This window comes from Schistocerca americana, chromosome 4, assembly GCF_021461395.2.
Source record: "Schistocerca americana isolate TAMUIC-IGC-003095 chromosome 4, iqSchAmer2.1, whole genome shotgun sequence".
Lineage (NCBI taxonomy): Eukaryota > Metazoa > Arthropoda > Insecta > Orthoptera > Acrididae > Schistocerca > Schistocerca americana.
Window position 1 is genome coordinate 830,266,356 of NC_060122.1, and position 20,315 is coordinate 830,286,670.

Below are 20,315 nucleotides of genomic sequence, written 5' to 3' on the forward strand. Positions count from 1 at the left end.
CTGATGATTCTTCTGAGTCACAGCACAGTCTGCAGTACAGAAAGCCTGCCTGGCCTGTGAGGCACGTCTTCTCGACCTGCCAGAGTGCTCACAAACTCCACCCCGTCGGTGTTTGCTACCACTGCAGCACACTTGCACTACCACCTTGTCCAAGTTGGCCGCTCCCATCAACCTGCTGTTGCATTTTGGCGACTCTTCCTTTCCCACCGACCGTCGGCCAAAGTCCCATTAGACTGGGGAAGACTCCTATCAGCTCCGTCTTAGCTACTTCACATTTTGGTGCATCTTTAAATGAATCATATAGAAATTCAGGCAGTAATGTTTATTACATCTTTGATAATCAGATGATATGGTTAACATACCTCGTAGAGCCGTAGTAGTGTGTAAGCAGTAAAACCTCTTTGTAGAGAATAAGACGTCGATGTAATGGGTGACTATTATTGAACTGTATGAAATAAAATCGTCATAACTTCTGAACGGTTTGCGTTAGGACGTTTCAGACTGCATGTTTCGCAGAGGAGTATGATGGGAATTACTATGCGCGTGGTTAGTGTGGTCTAGCGACGAAGCCCATTCTCATCTGGATGGGTTCGTCAACAAGCAAAACTGGCGCATTTGGAGGACTGAGAATCTTTATTTCGCGATAGAGAAGTCTCTTCACCCTCGGCGTGTGACTGTTCGGTGTGCAGTGTCCAGTCACGGATAATCGGTGCGATATTCCTTGATGGAGCGGTGACTACCGAACGGTACGTGAAGGTTTCCGAAGATGATTTCACCCCCATTATCCAAAGTGATCCTTATTTCGACAAGATGTGGTTCATGCAAGACGGAACTCGAAGCAGGAGAGTGTGTGATGCTCTGGAGGAGCACTTTGGGGCCGGCCGGTGGGGCCCAGCGGTTCTAGGCGCTTCAGTCTGGAACCGCGCGACCGCTACGATCGTAGGTTCGAATCCTGCCTCGGGTATGGATGTGTGTGACGTCCTTAGGTTGGTTAGGTTTAAGTAGCTCTAACTTCTAGGGGACTGATGACCTCAAATGTTGAGTCCCATAGTGCTCAGAGCCATTTTGAGCACTTTGGGGACTGCATTCTGGCTCTTGAGATACCCAGAGGCCACTGGCATGGGCCTCGATTCGTCGGCATATTCTCCGGATCTGAAGGCATGTGACTCCTTTTTGTGGGGCTATTCTGAATGTTGTATCCTGCCCATTCGTCGAATATAGGGTGCCTTGGAAATCTCGTTTCTCGAACCACTAGACAGCAATTCAAGCAAATTGCAGTAATGAATTTTATTACAAAAGGAAATGACTACTGTACTTTGTGCTAAACAGGTGTGTCTCAGGCAAAGGGCGACGGAGAAAATAAGAAACATGTTCAGTATAAACAATACTACATAGAAGAAGCGAAATGACCAGTCTTGATGCTATTCCTGAACTCGCTGCCGTAAACTCGCAGAACTGGGCCGCGGACAGGCGGCGCAGCGCTTATGTACTCCGTGTAGAGGGCGCTGCCACCGCGCTGTCGTCTTGGAGAGCGGTCGGTAAGCATCGAATTCCCTGATGTCTCACAGCCCTCTCTACTCTAACGTTCACCTCTGGCGTGCCGGCGCTTGACTTTACGCTGGAACATTAAAGACGAGGTGGACAGTAATAACTCCGAAACCACTGATGATGTGAAAACAGCCATCTAACAAAGAGGTCATCGACAGTATCGATGTTCTGACACTTCAGCACGTGATGACCGAGCAAGTAGGCGCAGTGGTTAGTACACTGCACTCGTATTCGGGAAGACGACGGTTCAATTCGGTGTCTGGCCACACTGATGTACGTTTTCCGTGATTTCCCCAAATCGCTTCTGGTAAACGCTGGGATGGTTCCTTTGAAAGGGCACGGCCGACTTCCTCCCCCATCTTTCACTATTCGCTGTTTGGTCTCCTCCCCCATGCCTGCCAGCCAGCCAACCTCAGTGAGTCATGCAGAATTTCGCTATTCGTCTGCGCCACATCATCGTCAGTGGTGACACGCATATTCAACATGACGTAAGTTAAATCCGAATACCTTTAGCGACTTTTACATGGTGAATAAAGTGTGTGCACGCCATGTGTGTGTGTATTGTGTATTGAACTGGGGACCTAGAAACGATGGAGAGGCTTCATCCAGCCATAGCCCTCAGAGGTTCACAACCCTACAACAGGCCACAGCAAACCCCCTCCCCCCGAATCCCCCCCCCCCAACTCCCCAGGGAACGTCTCATACCAGACGAGTGTAACCCCCCAACTGTTTGCGTGGTACAGTAATTATAGAGTATGCGTATGTGGAGACGGTGTTCCCGTAGCAGTCGCCGACATAATGTAACTGAGGCGGATTAAGGGGAACCAGACCTCATTCTCCCAAGCAGATGGAAATCCGCTTTAGAAACCATCCACAAGCTGGCCGGGACACCGGCCCTCGACACTGATCCGTCGGGCTGATTCGTGCCGGGGACCGGCACGCCTTCCCTCCCCGACAGCAGTGCGTTAGACCGCACGGCTAACCGCGCGAGCGTGCACGCCGTAGTTTGTAACTAATTTCTGTTTTTTTTTTTTCATGTTGTTCAATGATTGTCATCCTGTAATATTCAAATGCGAAAAATGTGACTGCAATCAGTCGATACGTTGTGCGAAAACAGTTAATCTTTACTGACGCACGATGCAGATAGCACGGTGAGATAACTGCAGAGGCTGTGCAGCGCAGTTCGCTCCCGGCTGCCTGTTTGCCGGCTCTGAGGCAGGGCGGGGCGTGGCGGGGCGTGGTTTTCGTCAGGCGCGCGTGCCGAGTGACGTGGCGACGGCCGGCCGCGGCCGTCCCGGCTGAACACGCGACGAGTGAGCAGAGCAGATCGGGCGTGGAGCGGCGGCGGTTCTGCCAACTGTTCGGACTGCAGCGTATCGTCGCAGCAGGAGGACGGTTTGCAGCCCAGGTGTCGCGTACGTGATCGCCCAAAAGGACAAAACAGTAGCTCCATTCCAAAATGCTTCACGTAAGTAGGTGACTGCACAGTAACTCACTATCTGGCATATGCTGTCACCACGTATGTAGAGAGCTTCTCGACGCTCGTGCTACGTCTAGTTACAAATGCGATATTTTTATGTCGCAAACAACCTAAATCACACTCAATATCATTTTTACCTTCAGTAAATGTACAGAAACACTTAATATTTAATACTGTCATAGTTGCAGGTTGAAAAAAATGGTTCAAATGGCTCTGAGCACTATGGGACTTAACATCTGAGGTCATCAGTCCCCTAGAACTTAGAACTACTTAAATCTAACTAAGGACATCACACACATCCATGACCGAGGCAGGATTCGAACCTGCAACCTCAGCGGTCACGCGGTTCCAGACTGAAGCGCCTAGAACCGCACGGCCACACCGGCCGGTTCATAGTTGCAGGCTTGGTTACTTTGTCGTCTGTCGTCTGTCGTCCGCCGTCCGTGATTAGAGGAAATATGATCTGACTCTGCCTTTTGCAGTATATGTTGTAGATATAGGGAGATATTGGAGAAAATTGCTGCCACTCAGCCTGAATTACGTAAGGTAAGGAAAGTTCTGGACAGGTTAAAGATGCAGAATGGTGAACAGAGTTGGAAAGTGAACATAAATAACAGAAGGAACATCAATAGGTCTTCACCTGACAACTTTGTCGTGAATCACGAAAATTAGTTTAACCTGTTGCTTCGGCTACAAATGGCTGAGCCTCAGGCAGGTGCAGGTGTGGACAGAGCACAACAGACTCTCAGCAATAAATTGGAAAGCCTAGATTGTAGGCAAGCTGTTGTTTCGTGGTTCTCAAAGTACACGTGTAGGTGGCGGACGAATTGGGATCAGAATATCAGATCGTCAACTGTTTTCCAACCTAGTGCTCCTGTGGTCAAGTGACAGAGACTCCTAGATCATTTTGTGAAGACCACTTAAAAAAAAAAATGGTCGGAGCCCCTCCACGCTCGCACAAGCATGGTGACCAACTCAAAACGTCTACTGTCACCTCTGCATTGTTGATAATTATAATCGAGGAGCGAGGAACTGCGATGTTATCCGTACATTTGGGTAAGGTTACCCATTAATACGGGCGCATCTGGGTAATAGAAGTGGTCAAAAAAGCTTGACAGAATAAAGCTTGCAAAAAAAAAGCGGTTTTTAAGGGCAGAGGAAATATAGTGCCAAGGCAAGTGCCAAGGGAAAAAAACCTCTGCGATAGTGTCAGGTTGGGTAGTAAGGGCAGTAGCGGTTTCTTGCTATCTACGACAGACCGTGCAAGGTAGGTTATGTTAGTGGTTGCGTATCATGCATCAATACCATAGAGCAGTGCCAGATTGTCATAGAATGATCAGTCCTGTCGAGGAGGTGAGCGAGCGCTGCTGCTGCCGCAAATGTCGTCTCCTGGGTCAGCTGCTGCTGCTGCTCCTCCTATGTTGCTGCGTGTTCCGGTTGCTGCAGATGAGCTCGTCTCCTGGGCCTGCTGCAGTGGCTGTCCTGTAACAAGGAAATTAGCGCGGCCACGAGCGCGTTGCCATTACGCCCTCTGCTGCGCCGTGTCGTCAGTCAGTGACTTGGCACACCTTTATCAGGCTGGTGCTGAACGGCGTCCTCCTCTACTACACGGCGCAGCCCTGCTGTATCGTAGGTGCGCGTTGCTCCGCTTGTTCGGTGAGCTACGCCGCTTAAGCCGCCGGCACACGGACCGTGCATCCGAACGTTGAGCGTTGAGCGTGCCGAGTTTCTGACGTCGTAGCGTGGAACAGCACGCCCTGGAGTCTTCCCGAACGTGCAGAGCAATATCTGGCATGTCAGATATTCTGAGCGCGCGTCTCAGCGTTAACCAATGAGATGGCACAGCGCCACCTACGTCACACGCACGCCGTCTCCCTTCAGTACAGAGTTGTGAGGCGCCATATTGGCATTCATTTCAAGCCTATATGTATATATGCCGTTTCTGAGCACCAGCAAATTGAGAGTCACTGGAAAACCGGTTGTTAACTGTGTGATTCGTTCCAATAAAATAATGAGAAACATCATATTCGTGGCAAAAGAATTGTTCTAACTTGCGTATTATGAGAGTAGGCTATTTAAAGGCAGCGACACAATGAAGATCCACACAAAACGTATTGTTCTTGGTACAATTTGTTATAATTAAATTTCAATTAGTAACATATCTACGATTAAGGTTTTCAGCAAAGGGTAACATAATATGATATATTGTAAGGGGTCTGATGTTGGTTTAGCGTAATGAGTAGCGCCACTGTCCTAGTTATTATTCGGGGCGGTGGTTCGCGTTGTGAGACTGCCAAACTTTTTTTCCTAACATTCGCGCTTTCATTAGGTTCTGATACTTTATTATTAGTTTAATATAAATATGTACTATAATATTTGATGTTATGTAAATGTAAGTTCACCTTTTTTTGAGGGGTAAGTTTGTTCGATTGGCTTAATCTACAGGACAGCTTGCGCTACTTGTATGAAGATATTTTGCTCCTTTTTCTTTTACGCTTCGTAATTTACTTGTTGCAAATATTCTGCTACTGGGTAGGAACAGTGATCAAGTAAGACTGACCTTGGGGTTTTACTAAAATGTGGGAATGATGAAATAATGTTTATCTGATGCGGAGAAGTATTCCAAATTTGTAATACACTGTTTGTTATGGAACTTCTATTAGCCTGTGCCCTTATTGATTGGACATGGTACTTTCCTTTTCGTGGACGATGGAGGAAACGTGCGTTTTAATAGAGCAATCGTGGGAATTTCAAGCGCGCCCGTTGAGTAAACAGTGTGAGTTACGAACTACAAGCATCCTTCAACTGCCGCTGGAGTGCGTTGTGATCGCGTATACTACTTTGGGGCCCATGTACCGTATGCACAAGTCGCATCGCTCCTGAGCGTTCAGCATCACGTTGAACTGGGCACGCTCAACGTTAACGTTCAACTGCACGGTCCGTGTGCCGACGGCTTTAGAGCTTCAGAGACGCGAGCGTCGCTTACTCGCATAGTCGCGAGAAGGTCTGCCTGTTTGGCTTCTCGGCCCCTTGCGCGGGCCGCCCCCGCGCCGGTCGGCGTCGCCGCCAATGTTGCGTTTGTATCTGTTCTGAGAGGCCGCATCTGAGCTCTTCTGTCAGAAGACGTTTTGTAAATTTGTGGGAAGTTCTTATGGGACCAAACTGCTGAGGTCTTCGGTCCTTACGCTTACACACTACTTCATGTAACTTAACACTAAGGATAAAACACACGCCCATGCCCGAGGGAGGAGTCGAACCTCAGATGGGGGGAGCCACGCGGACCGTGACAAGGCGCCCCAGACCGCACGTCTACCCCGCGCGTCTCCAGAAGACTTATTCTGGAGTTGAAACAGCTGCTTATCCCAGTTTCAGAGTCAAATATTGGCGTTGTTCACGGTATTTACGTGCTATGTGTGTATCTTATACAGCTTGATCTTTAAATGAGATGAGTTGATATAGATATTAGGTTAGTTTTCCCTTGTGCTAGCCATTAAATTTTATTAACTTTTAACTCTCTTAAGTATGCAAAGCCTAATTTCTCAAGGGTAATATTTTCTCATGTAAAAATATTTAAAACATATGAACAGCTAAGTCTCTCTGACATTTTATCAGACACAGTAGCAACTGAATATACCAAATATGTGAACTGCTAAGTCTGATAATTGTAAATCATCTCTATTGTCACGGGAATATATATTGTCTGGTAAAATGTATAAAAATATATAAAATGTGTGAAATAACACGTATGACGGATTATTCAAGACAAAATAAAAAACCACAGAGCATTGCGTAAATTCGTTTAGTTTTATATATAACGTGAATTAAATTTTTTGCACATTGTAAACTGAAACTATAAAGGGTGACTCACGTGAGATGTAAGATCCCTTTTATTTCGTGAACGGTAACACATCAGAACGCGGTTTTCGAAGAATGTCAGAGCACCGAGCGACACTTATGTTTTTGTTTGGTTACCGTTTTTAGCGCTGGTATCAGCGAATATATTAAAGCAAGTACTTTTTTCAAGAAACTGGAACCGTATACTTTTTGTAAGTGGGAAGACAATTAGAGTGATACAGCTTTTGTTAATGTTGCCGTTGAAACCTGTCGTAAGAAAATTCGAGAAATGTGCAAGAATTTGAAAGCATGATGGTCTGAATCGGTACTAGTGCTGGAAACACTGCCATGTAGAGTTCTCGCTCTACACTGTGTCAGGGTGTCGACACATTTGACTGTTTAGTCGTCTGGGCTGGCAAGTACACCAACGAGAAGAAGTGGATATATTACTTTTATACGTTGAATGTAAAAGAAATGCAGTAAAAACTGTACAGCGGCATTGGGCTATCTATCTGGATCGCCAGTGTCCATGAATTATTAAGTCGCTAGTGAGGACAGGCTGTTTGAACGTCAAAGAGAGGAGAAAAAAGAAGACTGCAGCTGACAGAGAACATGAAAAGTCTGTTCTAGTTATGACGCTAATTAATCCGCAAAAAATACATCAAATGGCTCTGAGCACTATGGGACTTAACATCTGAGGTCATCAGTCCCCTAGACTTAGAACTACTTAAACCTAACTAACCTAAAGACATCACACACATCCATTCCGAGGGCAGGATTCGAACCTGCGACCGTAGCAGCAGCGCGGTTCCGGACTGAAGCGCCTAGAACCGCTCGGCCACAACGGCCGGCTAATTGAACCGCACAGTGGTACGGTACAAACTGCCAAGGTACGTGAAATTACCCAGGCGAGTGTCATTCGCATCTTGCATCGACATAATTTCCACCCCTGGCATCTGCCTCACTACATCAAGCGCTCCATGACCGTGATATCGAACGTCGTACAGACTTCTTCGATTTGCCCTTGACCAACTGAGAGACGACGCTACGTTTTCCTCTTTACCGATGAAGCAACCTTTACTAACCACTCTAATGTAAATTTGCATGACATGTACTATTGGGCAGCCGAAAATTCCCACTGGCTTCGTCAGATGTAGCATTAACGGCCCTAGAACGTAAACGTATCGTGCGGTGTCATAGGTAATTACGTAGTGGGACCTTACTTCATCTCAGGTGTTGTAAATGGACATTCTTAAACGCAGTTTCTAATGAAAATACTGCCGGTTATTCTAGAAGAAGTACCACCGGATATTCGACAGTACATGTGGCGGCAAAATGGCGGTTCTCCAGCTCACTCATCCTATGTTTCAAAGAAAATAATGAATGAGAGCTTTCCTGGATAGTGAACAGGACGAAATTCTGTTGTCAAATGGCTTGCGAGGTTCCCCGATTTGACTCCTCTTGATTTCTTTCTTTGGGGAGCAGTGAAAGATACATTCTACAACGAAGCGCCAACGACGCCAGGCGATATGTGTCGTCGAATCGACACAGCATAGTGTATTCTTTATTTCTGTTTCTGTTGTGTTTGTTCATTTTCACAATTAATGGTCTAACACATTCTGTACAGCCCACTATACCCCTGTCGCACATGGGTAGTTTTGTAATAGAGGCATGAGGTTCAAAGATATACAAACCAAGTCAAACAACATCATAAATACCTGCAAGCTCTGTAATATATAATAGAAGGAATCTATGTTTCAACCATCCATAAGCAAAATGATACGAAACTTGTAAGCACAAGAGGATATCACTTAATATACAAAAATTTAGAACTTCCTAGTTCCCATGAGAGTAGAGATACGGCGGAAAAATTTAGAACCCTGACATGTATGCTGTCCTGCACAACAGGCATATTGAGTAGGTAGCATCAGCACACCTTGCTGGGTCTTTCGTTGGGTCATCGGTCTTCTGACTGGTTTGATCCAGCCCAACACGAATTCCTCTCTGGTGCCAACCTCTTCATCTCCGAGTAGCACTTGCAACCTATGCCCTGCTGGATGTATTCCAATCTCTGTCTTCCTGTACAGTTTTTGCCCCCTACAGCTCTCTCTGATACCATGGAAGACATTCCCTCAGGTCTTAATAGATGTCCTATCATCCTGTCCTTCCTCTTCATCAGTGTTTTCCTCATATTGCTTTCCTCTCCGATTCTGCGCAGAACCTCCTCATTCCTTAACTTACCAGTTCACATAATTTTCAACATTCGTCTGTAGCACCACATCTCAAATGCTTAGATTCTCTTCTGTTTCGTTTTTCCCACATTTCATGCTTCACTACTGTACTCCAGACGTACATTCTTAGAAAGTTTCGCGCAGTCCGGAACCGCGCGGCTGCTACGGTCGCAGGTTCGAATCCTGCCTCGGGCATGGATGTGTGTGGTGTCCTTAGGTTAGTTAGGTTTAAGTAGTTCTAAGTTCTAGGGGACTGATGACCACAGATGTTAAGTCCCATAGTGCTCAGAGCCGTTTGAACCATTTTAGAAAGTTATTCCTCAAATTGAGGCCTATGTTTGGTACTAGTACACTACTCCTGACCAGGAATGCCCTTTTTGCCGGTGCTAGTCTGCTTTTGATGTCCTCCGTGCTCTGCTACTGGTTATTTTGCTGCCTAGGTAGCAGAATTCCTTAACTTCATCTACTTCATGACCATCAATCCTAATATTCTCATTTCTGCTACTTCATCTTACGTTCGCCTTTCTTCGATTTATTCTCAATCCATATTCTGTACTCATTAGACTGTTCATTCCATTCAGCGGATCATGTAATTCTCTTCACTTTCACTCAAGACAGCAGTGTCATCAGCGAATCGTTTCACTGATATCCTTTGATCTTGCGAGCTAACATCCCACAGATGTTCGGGGTCACATGAGGTCCCTCCTCGTCGAAATGTCTTGGCTCAATCTCGTCTAGGGGTTGAACAGCACGTGTCGCGTTACACCTTTTGGTTAAATTCTCTGGGCGATGGTAAGTTTGCGAAATACAAAGTTCATGTAACATATAATAACAGTAATAATAATAATATCAGGAACTAAATTAACGACCCATAAATGACGTAGGCCACGCAGTTGCGATTTGGTTAGAATAATCTTTATTCAGAAAGCAATCTAATAGCGAAAGCGGTCGTATTGAGAGTTACTGTTACGCTCGAGCGCATATCCATTTTACACAGTTCGATCATTCACAATCTCATCGCGAATTACCAGTCGAATACTCCACTTCATTGAGTTGTCAACAGCCGCGTGGCTACTCACCAGTCAGAGACTAAGTCCTGCGATACCACACAACGCGAAATTTTCTAAGTCGTTTCACTTCCTAGCTGCCTAAAAACCGACCGTCCACTTTCGCGTCTACATCCGACCTGTTCACTTTGGTGTCTCCAGCCGAAGTGTCCGCTTTCGCACCTCCACCAGCACTGTCCCCTCTGCCCGTCCCCGGCCGTGTTTCCAGCGCGCCGAATATCCTCGCTCAATTGACTAGGGCAGTTTTCTTTCCTGAAGCCGTCTATCTGATTGGATACAGCTTATTCTGCATTATTTTGGATTTTAAAATATTTAAATAATCAAAGCTTGACCACTTTCACGTTCTAAATAAAGTAACAATAATATCCACTGTTAAATTCTTTTACATAAAACCAATACAATTTCCTTCTTAACTTTGAATGTCACCACCAGTAGCCTTGCACCAATGTGCTTTCTTATAAGTAAATAAAGAAAAAGAGTAACTATTATGCATTAAACTTTACCACAAATATTCTGTTTCCTAATGATTCAATAAGGTGTCATGCAATCATCGTTCAATGCGTTTTGTGTGGAGGAAATTATGACCTGATGCAGAGCACTGAAAGACCTGACTCGAAACAAGGTTCAAATGGCTCTGAGCACTATGGAACTCAACTGCTGATGTCATTAGTCCCCTAGAACTTAGAACTAGTTAAACCTAACTAACCTAAGGACATCACAAACATCCATGCCCGAGGCAGGATTCGAACCTGCGACCGTAGCGGTCTTGCGGTTCCAGACTGCAGCGCCTTTAACCGCACGGCCACTTCGGCCGGCTCGAAACAAGGCCCCGGGAGTAGACAACATTCCATTGGAACTACTGACTGCCTTGGCAGAGCCAGTCCTGACAAAACTCTACCATCTGGTGAGCAAGATGTATGAGACAGGCGAAATACCCTCAGACTTCAAGAAGAATATAATAATTCCAACCCCAAAGAAAGCAAGTGTTGACAGATGTGAAAATTACCGAACTATCAGTTTAATAAGTCACAGCTGCAAAATACTAACGCGAATTCTTTACAGACGAATGGAAAAACTGGTAGAAGCCGACATCGGGGAAGATCAGTTTGGATTCCGTAGAAATATTGGAACACGTGAGGCAATACTGACCTTACGACTTATCTTAGAAGAAACATTAAGGAAAGGAAAACCTATGTTTCTAGCATTTGTAGACTTAGAGAAAGCTTTTGACAATGTTGACTGGAATACTCTCTTTCAAATTCTAAAGGTGGCAGGGGTAAAATACAGGGAGCGAAAGGCTATTTACAATTTGTACAGAAACCAGATGGCAGTTATAAGAGTCGAGGGACATGAAAGGGAAGCAGTGGTTGGGAAGGAAGTGAGACAGGGTTGTAGCCTCTCCCCGATGTTATTCAATCTGTATATTGAGCAAGCAGTAAAGGAAACAAAAGAAAAATTCGAAGTAGGTATTAAAATCCATGGAGAAGAAATAAAAAATTTGAGGTTCGCCGATGACATTGTAATTCTGTCAGTGACAACAAAGGGCTTGGAAGAGCAGTTGAACGGAATGGACAGTGTCTTGAAAATAGGATACAAGATCAACATCAACAAAAGCAAAACGAAGATAATGGAATGTAGTCGAATTAAGTCGGGTGATGCTGAGGGAATTAGATTAGGAAATGAGGCACTTAAAGTAGTAAAGGAGTCTTGCTATTTGGGGAGCAAAATAACTGATGATGGTCGAAGTAGAGAAGATATAAAATTTAGACTGGCAATGGCAAGGAAAGTGTTTCTGAAGAAGAGAAATTTGTTGACATCGAGTATAGATTTAAGTGTCAGGAAGTCGTTTCTGAAAGTATTTGTATGGAGTGTAGCCATGTATGGAAGTGAACATGGACGATAAATATTCTATCATCTTTCGGGCGTGCACTCCGGACAGCGACAATTCTTCTTGCGATATTTCGGTTGGAAACCTCCCAGCCATCTTCAAGGCGAGTCGGAGACTGAGTTCATAGCGTTTGCGCGTGCTTATTTATACGGAGAGCCACGTGATACAAAGCTGCTGAGGGTTGAAAGCGCATGCGTCAAAGATATCAAAGTCGCCACTACTGCGCTGGTCATAGATAAGATGTATATAGCAAAGATAAACATATAAGCGCAGAGTGTAAACAAAATAGTGATGCTGCGAATCCACCGTGCTTGTAAATAAATAATAAGTCTTTAAAAGTGGTAACATCTGTCGGAAGTGAAGATGCAGAAATTCTTTCCGAACGAAGGTGTGAAATAAGCGGTTTCCAAGCATTGTCAAGATGAAATCCTTCGTCACGGTTTAGCAGGTTGTCGGCTAGTTGTATTTCTACAGCTTCCTTAACAAGTGAGTCCCAGAAAGATGAAGCAGTAGTTAAAATCTTAACATCTTTATAATCCATGGCATGGCCAGTAGAAATGCAATGTTCGGCAACTGCTGATTTGTTGGACTGAATAAGACGTGTGTACCGCTGGTGTTCGACGCATCGTTCCTGTACAGTGCGCGTGGTTTGCCCTATGTAACGTTTGCCACACTCACAAGGGATTTCATAAACTCCCGCCTTTTGCAAGAGCAGATCATCCTTAACGGATCCCAACAAGGCTGCAGTCTTAGCTGGTGGGCGGAATATCGCATCCACTTTATGTTTCTTCAAGATTCTAGCGATTTTAGGAGAAACATTACCCACGTATGGGAGAAAGGCTGTAGATTTCACTTCCCGTTCCACTTCCTCATCCTTTTCCTGTGACTTTTCTGCAGTTTCTATTTGCAGGGCTTTCTTAATCTGCTGTTGCGAATAGCCATTTCTCCCAAAAACTGCATCCAGGTGTACAAGCTCATCCTGCAGGCTGTCAACATCAGACACTACATGAGCCCTGTGCACCAAAGTTTTCAGAACACTCATAATTTGCGACGGATGGTAGCTAATTTGTTTATGGAGGATTTTGAAGAGATAGCCCTCAACCCAGCAGTATTAAAACCGACGGTCTTCTGGAGATACTTGGATGACACCTTCGTAGTGTGGCCCCACGGAGAGAATAAACTGATAGAGTTTTTGGAACATCTCAATTCCATTCACGGAAACATCAAGTTCACTATGGAGCGAGAGAAGAATGGCTGTTTACCGTTTCTGGATGTGCTGGTGTTTCACGTGACTCTCCGTATAAATAGGCACGCGCAAATGCTATGAACTCAGTCTCCGACTCGCCTTGAAGATGGCTGGGAGGTTTCCAGCCGAAATATCGCAAGAAGAATTGTCGCTGTCCCGAGTGCACGCCCGAAAGATGATGGAACATTATGTCCGCCGGGAAAACTTCAAGAATCGCATGGACGATAAACAGTTTGGACAAGAAGAGAATAGAAGCTTTCGAAATGTGGTGCTACAGAAGAATGGGTAGATCACATAACTAATGATGAAGTATTGAATAGGATTGGGGAGAAGAGGAGTTTGTGGCACAACTTGACAAAAAGAAGGGACCGGTTAGTAGGACATGTTCTGAGGCATCAAGGGATTACAAATTTAGCAATGGAGGGCAGCGTGGAGAGTAAAAATCGTAGAGGGAGACCAAGAGATGAATACACTAAGCAGATTCAGAAGGATGTGGGTTGCAGTAAGTACTGGGAGATGAAGAAGCTTGCACAGGATAGGGTAGCATGGAGAGCTGCATCAAACCAGTCTCAGGACTGAAGACCACAACAACAACAACATATCTTTTAAACAAATAAAGTTACAGAGTTGATACTTACAACATTTGTCATTTTAATGATCTACATCTACATTTATACTCCGCAAGCCACCCAACGGTGTGTGGCGGAGGGCACTTTACGTGCCACTGTCATTACCTCCCTTTCCTGTTCCAGTCGCGTATGGTTCGCGGGAAGAACGACTGTCTGAAAGCCTCCGTGCGCGCTCTAATCTCTCTAATTTTACATTCGTGATCTCCTCGGGAGGTATAAGTAGGGGGAAGCAATATATTCGATACCTCATCCAGAAACGCACCCTCTCGAAACCTGGCGAGCAAGCTACACCGCGATGCAGAGCGCCTCTCTTGCAGAGTCTGCCACTTGAGTTTGTTAAACATCTCCGTAACGCTATCACGGTTACCAAATAACCCTGTGACGAAACGCGCCGCTCTTCTTTGGATCTTCTCTATCTCCTCCGTCAACCCGATCTGGTACGGATCCCACACTGATGAGCAATACTCAAGTATAGGTCGAACGAGTGTTTTGTAAGCCACCTCCTTTGTTGATGGACTACATTTTCTAAGGACTCTCTCAATGAATCTCAACCTGGTACCCGCCTTACCAACAATTAATTTTATATGATCATTCCACTTCAAATCGTTCCGCACGCATACTCCCAGATATTTTACAGAAGTAACTGCTACCAGTGTTTGTTCCGCTATCATATAATCATAAAATAAAGGATACTTCTTTCTATGTATTCGCAATACATTACATTTGTTTATGTTAAGGGTCAGTTGCCACTCCCTGCACCAAGTGCCTATCCGCTGGAGATCTTCCTGCATTTCGCTACAATTTTCTAATGCTGCAACTTCTCTGTATACTACAGCATCATCCGCGAAAAGCCGCATGGGACTTCCGACACTATCTACTAGGTCATTTATATATATTGTGAAAAGCAATGGTCCCATAACACTCCCCTGTGGCACGCCAGAGGTTACTTTAACGTCTGTAGACGTCTCTCCATTGATAACAACATGCTGTGTTCTTCTATATGAATTGTCGATCGTTAAGATCGACAAAAGCGTTCAGATTTTAGGATTCGGGTCTTTGTTACAAAACTAGTTAATTTCACGCTAACAGTAAATCCTAAACTATTATAGATATCATCAATATTCAAATTTTATTGGGATCACCAAGAGAATTTATGAAGGGTGGTAGATTAAAATTACTGTGGCTTAATTCCCTGAATTACTACAGAATTAAACAGTTTTCATAAATGTTTTCCTTTATGTCCGATCTTAGGTCCGCCATATTTAACACTTCCATGCTTCCCTGGGTTTTCCTATGACGTAGGTTCTCGTCTGTCTCACTCGCACACTACAGCGCGTAGGCGTGATGAACCTGGCCTCATTCAGCACAATAGACGCCCGTGGACTCTCCCCATCTCGTGCCGAATCTGCGCTCTTTGTGGCACAGGTTCCTGGACGAAAGGAAGGCTGTCTCTTTCGGCCATATATTTGATGAGAGAGCAATGGTTGAACCCCCTTGAATTTTAATTCCACTCCTGAACCTTTCTTTTATCTCCATCATTTCTTCTTTGATGCACAGATTGAACAGTAAGGGCGAAAGACTACATGCCTTACACCCTTTTTAATCCTAGCACTTCGTTCTTTGTGTTCTACTCTTATAAAGTCTACTCTACTACTGTCGTCTACTCTTGACTCTTGTACATATTGTATATTTCCCATCTCTCCCTACAGCTCAGCCTTATTTTTCTCAGAATTTCGATCATCTTGCACCATTTTACATTGTCTAACGCTTTTTCCAGGTCGACAAATGCTATGAACGTGTTCTGATTTTTGTGTCAGTCTTGCTTCCATCGCCCGCAGCTCGTGGTCGTGCGGTAGCGTTCTCGCTTCCCGCGCCCGGGTTCCCGGGTTCGATTCCCGGCGGGGTCAGGGATTATCTCTGCCACGTGTTGACTGGGTGTTGTGTGATGTCCTTAGGTTAGTTAGGTTTAAGTAGTTCTAAGTTCTAGGGGACTGATGACCATAGATGTTAAGCCATTTGAACCATTTTCTTGCTTCCATTATCATCCGCAACGTCAGAGTTGCCTCTTTCGTGCCCTCACCTTTCCTAAAGCCAAACTGATCGTCATTTAACACATCCTCAATTTTGTTTTCCATTCTTCTGTATATGATCCTTGTAAGCAACTGCAACTTGGATTCATGCGATAATTCTCGCACTTGTCAGCTATTGCAGTCTTCGGAATTGTGTGGATGATATTTTTTTCCGAAAGACAGAGGGTATGTCGCCAGATTCATACATTCTACACACCAAGGTGAATAGTCGTTTTGTTGCCACTTCCCCCAACGATTTTAGAAATTATGATGGATTGTTATCTATCCCTCCTGACAAATGATCTTAAGTCCTCCGATGTTCTTTTAACTTCTGATTCTAATACTGGATCCCCTGTCTCTTCTAAATAGAATCCTGTTTCTTCTTCTATCACATCAAGCAAATCTTCTCCCTCATAGAGGCTTTCAGTGTATTGTTTCCACCTATCAGCTCTCACCTCTGTATTTAACAGTGGCATTCCCATTGCACTCTTAATGTTACCACCTTTGCTTTTAATGTCACCGAGGGTTGTTTTGACTTTCCTATATGCAAAGTCTGTCCTTCCGACAATCATTTCTTTTTCGATTTCTTCACATTTTTCATGCAACCATTTCGTCTTAGCCTTCCTGCACTTCCTGTTTATTTCATTCATAAGTGACTTGTATTTCTGTATTCCTGATTTTGCTGGAACATTTTTGTACTTCCTCCTTTCATCGATCAACTGAAGTATTTCTACTGTTATCCATGCTTTCTTCGCAGTTACCTCCTTTGTACCTATGTTTCTCCTTCCAGTATCTGTGAGGGCCATTTTTAGAGACATCAATTGCTCTTCAACTGTACTGCCTACTGAGCTATTCTTTATTGCTGCATTGTCTCAGAGAACTTCAAACATATCTCGTCATTCCTTAGTACATCCGTATCCCACTTCTTTGTGTATTGAACTAAATGTTCAAATGCGTGTGAAATCTTATGGGACTTAACTGCTAAGGCCATCAGTCCCTAAGCTTACACACTACTTAACCTTAATTATCCTAAAGACAAACACACACACACATGCCCGAGGGAGGACTCGAACCTCCGCCGGGACCGGCCGCACAGTCCGTGACTGCAGCTTTGCGTATTGATTCTTCCTGACTAATCTCTTAAACTTCAGCTTAGTCTTCATCACTACTATATTGAGATCTGAGTCTATATCTGCTCCTGGGTACGCCTTACAATCCAGTATCTGATTTCGGAATCTCTGTCTGACCATGATGTAATCTAACTGAAAACTTCCCGTAATACCCGACATTTTCCAAGTATAGCTTCTCCTCTCGTGGTTCTTGAACAGAGTATTCGTTATTTCTATCTGTATTTCTGTATAAATAGTGAGTAACTTTTCGCTCCCTGTATGTTATCACTGCTAATTACATAATTTCAGTCTGCTGAAGTCAACACTTTTCGAAAGCTTTCCCTAAATCTTCAAATTGTAAAAAAGTAAGTTTACCTTTCTTTCTTGTGTGCTACAGGATTGCCCGTCTTCCGACTAGAAAATATGGTTATAAAGTTACTTTCTCTGCGAACAATAGTCTGAAGAAAAATATAGTACATATATTAAAAACTGAACAAGATCCTTTCACTAATTCAGGCGTCTATAAAATCGTTTGTAAAGATTGACCTATCTATTTTATAGGGCAGACGGTTCGAGGTATTAAAGCCAGATATAAGGAGCACTTGTTGGGTAACTAAGGGGGAAATGTGCGTAATTCCTGATTTGCTGAACACTGTCTTATTTGAGACTGTTCTTCGAGGGAATTAAAAGAAACCATAGTTTTACATAAGGCAATAAAAGGCTGGAAATTAGATTTACCAGGGGAATTTCGAATTTATAAAGACCTTGCTAAGGGACACGGTAACATTTTGAACGATCATTTGCATCTTGCGAGTAAGCACTTCCTTAATGGATTTCAACCGCTGAGCACGGTCACATAATACCTACGCACGATCTACGCCAATGCCGGTGAACATGCCGTTCTCCTCAATATATATTTTTCTACCGTTGAACTCCTGACATTTTATATCACGGGATTTCATTTTACGTGGCCTTATCAGCACATCTTAATACAGTTCATACACCAAAAAATGGTATTGATTCTGCTTAACAGAAGATCCTCTTTTTATGTTGCGATGTAAATTTTTGTTGCAATGTAACTTTTTATGTTATATGTAACATAATCAAATCATAATGTCCTTCATCTGTTTCGGTAACAGAAGTAAGCTTTGTTATCTGTTATCTTCTGCACGTAAAAAAAATGGTTCAAATGGCTCTGACAAGGGAACCTCCCCATCGCACCCCCCTCAGATTTAGTTATAATTTGACACCGTGGATAGGCCTTGAAAAACTGAACACAGATCAATCGAGAAAATAGGAGGAAGTTGTGTGGAACTATGAAAAAATAAGCAAAATATACAAACTGAGTAGTTCATGGGAACATAAGGAACATCAAGGATGATATAGCCACAGCATCGCCGTGGTCCCGTGGTTAGCGTGAGCAGCTGCGGAGCTAGAGGTCCTTGGTTCAAGTCTCCCCTCGAGCGAGAAGTATACTAACTTTTTTTTGCAAAGTTATGATCTGTCCGTTCGTTCATTGACGTCTCTGTTCACTGTAATAAGTTTAGTGTCTGTGTTTTGCGACCGCACAGCAAAACCGTGCGATTAGTAGACGAAAGGACGTGCCTCTCCAATGGGAACCGAAAACATTTGATCCAGGAAAACATGTCTGATATATTCTATACGACACTGGTGACAGCATGTGCGTCGCATGACAGGAATATGTTGTCGACCCACCTAACTTACACACTTGGCGAATGAGTAAAAACATTCTTCTACTTTGCCCGATTTAGGTTTTCTTATGGATGTGATAATCACTCCCAAAAAAGTGATGAAAACTTAAGAGCGTATCACATAAACTGCAGCAAATGAATGCAACAGTTTCACAGTCGCACAGTTTTCTCTGTGCTCTGTCAAAACATATGTTTTTAACGTTTTCAAATTTTTCCGTGTGTAGACCGCCAAATCCTGCATATGTCCAAGCAAATCTGAACATGTCCTGGAATTTTGGAGAGCGAAATTGATTATGTGTGAGTGCCTGAACTCTGATAATTGTCTGGAAATAAAAATTTAAACTTTTTACTGGAGGGAAGACTTGAACCAAGGATCTCTCGTTCCGCAGCTGCTCACGCTAACCACGGGACCACGGCGCTCCTGTGACCACATCATCCTTGATGTTGTAAGGGGTATGCTTCGCCGGCGATGGGCGAGGCATGACAGAATCTCTGACCAGAGAGTAGTTTATCGTTAGTTGTTGCTTCTTGTCAGTCTGCGCGAGTCTGCAGTAGTAGTCAGATATCTGGTAAATTTTATAAGGACAGCAGCGCTGACCTTCGGCCCTGTATTCTGAATAACAAAAGCAAAATTCTTACCTCAATAAAGACTGCAACTGTATATCTGCTCTTATTTATCGACACAGCTTCGTGCAATGCTGGCGTATATTTCATTTTTTTTTTTATTCTTGGAAGGAATGCATAGGAAATATTCATTAAATTGAAATGAATGCTTTTTCTTCAAAAGAGTGGAAAAATTCTTTAAATTGAAATGAATACGTTTCTTTAAAAGAGTTACTTTATAAAAAAATTATTATTGGGGCATTTTTTTCTGAACAAATTAAATTACAATTAACATACATTATTAAACATGCGCAAGGCTGCTTCTTTACCTTCTACAACAATACTCATCCTCCAGAGTCCTGACCAGAGTCGGCACCAGAGCACACAGCCGACGCATGCCGACTCCCTACGACTACAACCGTCCACTCGCTACTACTGTATCCGACTGACTACTACTGCAGACTCGCGCAGACTAGCGCAGACTGACAAGAAGCAACAACTAACGATAAACTACTCTCTGGTCAGAGATTCTGTCATGCCTCGCCCATCGCCGGCGAAGCATACACCTTACAATGTTGCCTATGCTGCCCATGAACTACTCAGTTTGTATATTTTGCTTATTTTTTCATAGTTCCACACAACTTCTTCCTGTTTTCTCGATTGATCTGTGTTCAGTTTTTAAAGGCCTATGCACTGTGCCAAATTATAACTAAATATGAGGGGGGTGCGATGGGGAGGTTTCCTTGTGAGCACTATGGGACTTAACATCTATGGTCATCAGTCCCCTATAACTTAGAACTAGATAAACCTAACTAACCTAAGGACATCACACAACACCCAGTCATCACGAGGTAGAGAAAATCCCTGACCCCACCGGGAATCGAATCCGGGAACCAGGG